Here is a 6,078-nt window from a genome sequence, read left to right as displayed (position 1 = left end):
TTCCGAAGTACGGAAACGGATTTGAATATATACAATATTTCATAGGGGGTTCCAAAAGCAATAATATTTTAGTTTTGACTTTACCTTGCCAACATAACAGACGGAGACGTCCATAATACCAGTGGTGGTAGGTTTACTTCGCTGGAAGATTGCTAACTTGTTGCCGCCAGGGACCCACCCTTTCATGGGGCTAACTACTGTAGCTAGACTTGGGCTAGAAAGTTTAGCTGCAGAATCATGCATTGCAGTCTTTTGAAATGTAGATAACCTTAGAGAAGAGAACTTCAGGTAAATATTGCGATAACAACCCCTTTCATTTGTGGCTACTTACTTGAGATCCCCTTTTAACACTAACAGTTGTTTTTAATTTTGACTTTCACCACGTGGCTCACCAATGCTGCGTTCATAACCAAGATGGAAGGTGGTAATTTACCTGGATAACAGAATTTACGGAAGTTAAATCAGAATCACCTTTATTCGCCAGATACATGTGCATGTAAAGAAATTTGACTGAAATGGTGCTGCCACAATAAAAAAAGAACATGCACACAATAAACAGAATATAGAGACAGGATATATAGACGCAGAATTTACACAATCCACATACAGTATGTACACAATGAACACCAAGCAAAAAACTAGACTACACTATAAGATACAATATGAATTGTGCATGTATAGATGTACTAATAAAGACATTTACAGGATGATGTGCAAATTGTTCACCTAATACCTTTTTTGCATTATTGGTTAGGGGCTTGTAAGTAAGCATTTCACTGTTGTAGGTCTACTACACCTGTTGTATTCAGCACACGTGACAAATAAACTTTGATTTGATTTGAAATTGCAATAATCTGTGTGTGTGTGGGTGACCTTCTGTGTAAGAGATGGGTGCCTTTTTAAAAGTGTAACTTGGACCCAAAAAACGCTTGATTTCGCCTAATTTTAACATTCTGTCAAAAAGATCACGTTCCACTTCATAAAAAACATGTTTACCCGTCTCAAGAGATTAAATCAAATCAAATAAATACTATAGTAAGTGCCTGTTACGTGCCAAATAAAGTCACAGGGTTGAACGTAACAGGGTTGACGATTTCATCTTAAATCAGCCATGAATCCGCTGGTGACGTGGGAATGGAAGCTTGTTATGTGCAACAGGGAGGGGCAATTGAATGCAAGCTTCACAAAAAATAAATACATGTTATATCATTTCTAGCCTGTCTATGGATAAGATGGTCGACTTGTTATGCTTGACCCGCTCAGTTTCCCTCCACAAAACACCAGAAAATGGCCAAATAGAGTAGAACCAGCTGACCTGATATAAAGAATGATAGTAAAAAGCTTTAGAGTACCTTAAATAACATTTTGGGCAAAAAGGCAAACTCAGCTCCATCATTCATTGAATCAGATGGCTTATTCATCACAAAACCAACTGATATTGACAACTATTTTAATGATTTTTTCATCAGCAAGTTTAGCAAACTTAGGCATGACATGCCAGCAACAAATGCTGACATTACCCATCCAAGACTTGCCTAGTTAAATAAAAGTTCAATTCAAATTTAAAAAGTATAACTGACCAAATTATGAAAGACAAGCATTGTAATTTTGGATTCCGAAAAGTGTGTGTGGAAGAGGTGAACAAATTATTGATCCAATACATGTTAGCTGTTGTCTACCAACAATGACAAGCCACCTGGGTCTGGCAACTTGGATGGAAAAATACTGAGGATAATAGTGGACAATATTGCCACTCCTATTTGCCATATCTTCAATCTAAGCCTACAAGAAAGTATGTGCCCTCAGGTCTGGAGGGAAGAAAAAGTAATTCCCCTACTCAAGAATGGTAAAGCCCCCTTTACTGGCTCAAATAGCCGTCTAATCAGCCTGTTACCAATTTAGTAAACTTTTGAAAAAAAAATGTGTGTGACCAGATACAATGCTATTTTCAGTAAACAAATTGACATCAGACTTTCAGCACTCTTATAGGAATGAACATTAAACATGCACGGCACTTACACAAATTACTGATGATTGGCTGAGAGAAATTTCTGATAAAAAGATTGTGGGAGCTGTTTTGTTAGACTTCAGTGCAGCTTTTGACATTATTGATCATAGTCTACTGCTGGAAAAACGTATGTGTTGTGGCTTTACACACTCTGCTATATTGTGGATAAAGAGTTACCTCTCTAACAGAACACAGAGGGTGCATCTTCAACATAATCCAGATAGAATCAGGAAATCCCCAGGGCAGCTGTCTAGACCCCTTACTTTATTCAGTCTTTACTAATTAATGGCATGCCACTGGCTTTCAGTAAAGCCAGTGTGTCTATGTACAGTATGCGGATGGCTCAACACATTACAGATCAGCTACTACAGCGAGTTAAATTACTGCAACACTTAAAGAGCAGCAGTTAGTTTCAGAATGGGTGGCAAGAAATAAGTTAAGTTATAAATATTTCAAAAACATTGTATTTGGGACCAATCATTCACAAAACCCTAAACCTCAACTAAATCTTGAAATGAATGATGTGGAAATCGAGCAAGTTGAGGTGACTAAACTGCTTGGAGTAACTCTGGATTGTAAACTGTCATGGTCAAAACATGTTGATGCAACAGTAACAAAGATGGGGAGAAGTCTGTCCATAATAAAGCGCAGCTCTGCCTTCTTAACAGCACTATCAACAAGTCAGGTCTGACAGGCCCTAGTTTTGTCACACCTGGACTACTGTTCAGTCATGCGGTCAGGTGCCACAAAGAGGGTTTAGGAAAATTGCAATTGGCTCAGAACAGGTCAGCACGGCTGGCCCTTAAATGTACACTGAGCGCTAACATTAATAATATGCATGTAAATCTCTCATGGCTCAAAGTAGACGAGAGATTGACTTCATCACTACTTGTTTTTGTAAGAAGTATTGCTTTACAATTCTGGCGAAAACCTGGACAAATATTGGGATTAAGTGAGTTAAAATCTTCCTAGAAGTCACAGAGGGTACATTGAGGGATGTCAAAATGCTGAATCTTGGCACTTTAGCAAGTATAATTCATATTTAATTCTCCATGTGTTCTATATTAAAGGACACTTCGTTTCATAAAAGAGGCTTTAAATTCAATATTGGTAGGCAATTTCTACTTCAAATATCAAAGGGGCAAAAGGCACTCTTCATGGAATGACCCTCGTGCAGTTGAATGAGTATATAAATAGTGTAGATTGTGTGTTTATGTAAGCGTGTGTGTGTGTGTGTGTGTGTGTGTGTGTGTGTGTGTGTGTGTGTGTGTGTGTGTGTGTGTGTGTGTGTAAGAGAGATGGATGTGTGGAGAGTCAGTGCAAATAGTCTCTAAGGTGCAGGTCTGAGCTGATAGACAGCTAGGGTTAGGTGTTCAACAGTCTGATGTCTGATCGCCTTGTGGTAGAAGCTGTCTCGGGGGCTGTTGGTCCGAGACCCGATACTCCAATACCGTTTGCCAGATGGTACCAGAGTGGTGATAAATATACTTGTGTATTGTGTACAGTACTTACGGTTTCTACTGGCTCGCTGCCAGCTGCACAAGAAGGGGTGTGGCCAAATTCTATTTGATGTGACTATTGGCCAGAAATACTTTGTGGTTGTCAATGACGGTAAGTAATACGTGCAGGGAGTGCATGTTGCCATGGTGGACGGGTGGACCACAGGCGTGTTTAGCAGGACACAAAGTTTTAAAACATTCGTGAAATTTCACATATTAAGGAAATTACTTTGATTTTTCGGCAGTTAAATCAGAATCACCTTTATTCACTAAATACATATGCATGAAAAGACATTTGACTCAGTAAAATAGTGCTGCCACAATAAACAGAATAAACGGACAAGACAAGTATTCAGACCCCTTGACTTTTTCCACATTTTGTTACGTTGCAGCCTTATTCTAAAATGGATTAAATATTTTTTTATTTCTTATCGATCTACACACAATACCCCATAATGACAAAGAAAAACATTTAAAACTGAAATATCACATTTACATAAGTATTCAGAACCTTTACTCAGTACTTTGTTGAAGCACCTTTGGTAGCGATTACAGCCTCGAGTCTTCATGGGTATGACACTACAAGCTTGGCAAACCTGTATTTGGGGAGTTGCTCCCATTCTTCTCTGCAGGTCCTCTTAAGCTCAGTCAGGTTGGATGGGGAGTGTCGCTGCACAGCTATTTTCAGGTCTCTACAAAGATGTTCAATCGGTTTCAAGTCCGGGCTCTGGCTTGGCCACTCAAGGACATTCAGAGATTTGTCCCAAAGCCACTCCTGTATTGTCTTGGCTGTGTGCTTAGGGTCATTGTCCTGTTGGAAGGCAAATCTTTTCCTTCTATCCTGACTAGTCTTCCAGTCCCTGCCGCTGAAACACATCCCCACAGCATGATGCTGCCACCACCATTCTTCACAGTAGGGATGGTGCCAGGTTTCCTCCAGATGTGACGCTTGACATTCAGGCCACAGAGTTCAACCTTGGCTTCATCAGACCAGATAATCTTTTTTCTCATGGTCTGAGAGTCTGCAGGTGCCTTTTGGCAAACTCCAAGTGGCCTATCATGTGCCTTTTACTGAGAAGTAGCTTCCGTCTGGCCACTCTACCATAAAGGCTTGATTGGTGTACTGCTGCAGAGATTAACTCTGTCAGAGTGACTATTGGGTTCTTGGTCACTTCCCTGACCAAGGTCCTTATCCCTCGATTGCTCAGTTTGGTCGGGAGGCCAGCTCTAGGAAGAGTCTTGGTGGTTCCAAACTTCTTCCATTTAAGAATGATGGAGGCCACTGTGTTCTTGGGGACCTTCAATGATGCAGAAATATTTTGGAACCCTTCCCCAGATCTGTGCCTCGACACAATCCTGTCTCTCGACACAATCTTGTCTCGGAGCTCTACAGACAATTCCTTTGACCTCATGGCTTGGTTTTTGCTCTGACATGCACTGTCAACTGTGGGACCTTATATCGACGGGTGTGTGCCTTTCCAAATCATGTCCAATCAATTGAATTGGCCACAGGTGGACTCCAATCAAGTTGTAGAAACATCTAAAGGATGATCAATGGAAACAGGATGCACCCGAGCCCAAAGTTGAGTCTCATAACAAAGGATCTGAATACTTATGCAAATAAGGTATTTCTGTTTTTGCTTTGTCAATATGAGGTATTGTGTGTAGATTAATGAGATATTTTCCATTGGGAAAGAGAAATGGCCCTATTTTTACCAGAAAAGTTAGCTCATCCACCATGGCAGAAGAGGAAGATCCAGACTGTTGATTGGGAAACAAGAACAAACTTTGAGGCATGTTGAGGGACCACTTGTCACGTTGTCCGAGGTGGGTTTGTGTTATGATAAACAATGCATTTTCTGTCCAGATAAAGATGATGATACAGCATTGAAAAATACCTACCAATGCATTCCTCAGACCATCCGGTGCATGGATATCCTGTGCCAGTGTGATGACATCCTGTGCCAGTATGATCTGAGCGCAAGTGTCCAGTTGTAGAGACTACAGCAGATCGAGCCTGTGGACAGACAGGTCAGTAACTCATCAAATGTGATACAACAATTCATGTGTATATTTATCTGCAGAGTATATGTGTATGTGTATGGTTCCAATGATTTAAGATTGGGTGTTGAGGGACCACTTGTCACATTATCCAAGCTGTGTTTGTGTTATGATAAACAATGCGTTTTCTGTCAAGATAAAGATGGTGATACAGCATTGAAAAAGACCTACCACTGACCAAATGTCTCTTTTTTTCCAGTCTAACAGGAGTGCATCCTTCAGACCATCCGGTACATGGACATCTTAGTCCAGTGTGAATCGAGCATCCAGTTATACCAGGCGGTGTCGGAGGAAGGCCCAAAAATTGTCAAAGACTCCAGTCACCCAAGTCATAGACTGTTCCCTTTGCTAACGCACGGCAAGCGGTACCAGAGTGCCAAGTCGAGGTCCAAAAGGCTCTTACCCCCAAGCCATAATACTGCTGAACAATTCATCAAATGGCCACCCGGCGTATGTGACAAACATAATTTGATTCGATTTTTGATTTGATTTGATCAGCCCGGCAGAGCA

Source organism: Oncorhynchus tshawytscha, linkage group LG25 (assembly GCF_018296145.1).
Source record: "Oncorhynchus tshawytscha isolate Ot180627B linkage group LG25, Otsh_v2.0, whole genome shotgun sequence".
Taxonomy (NCBI): Eukaryota; Metazoa; Chordata; class Actinopteri; order Salmoniformes; family Salmonidae; genus Oncorhynchus; species Oncorhynchus tshawytscha.
Note: the sequence above shows the minus strand (reverse complement) of the source record.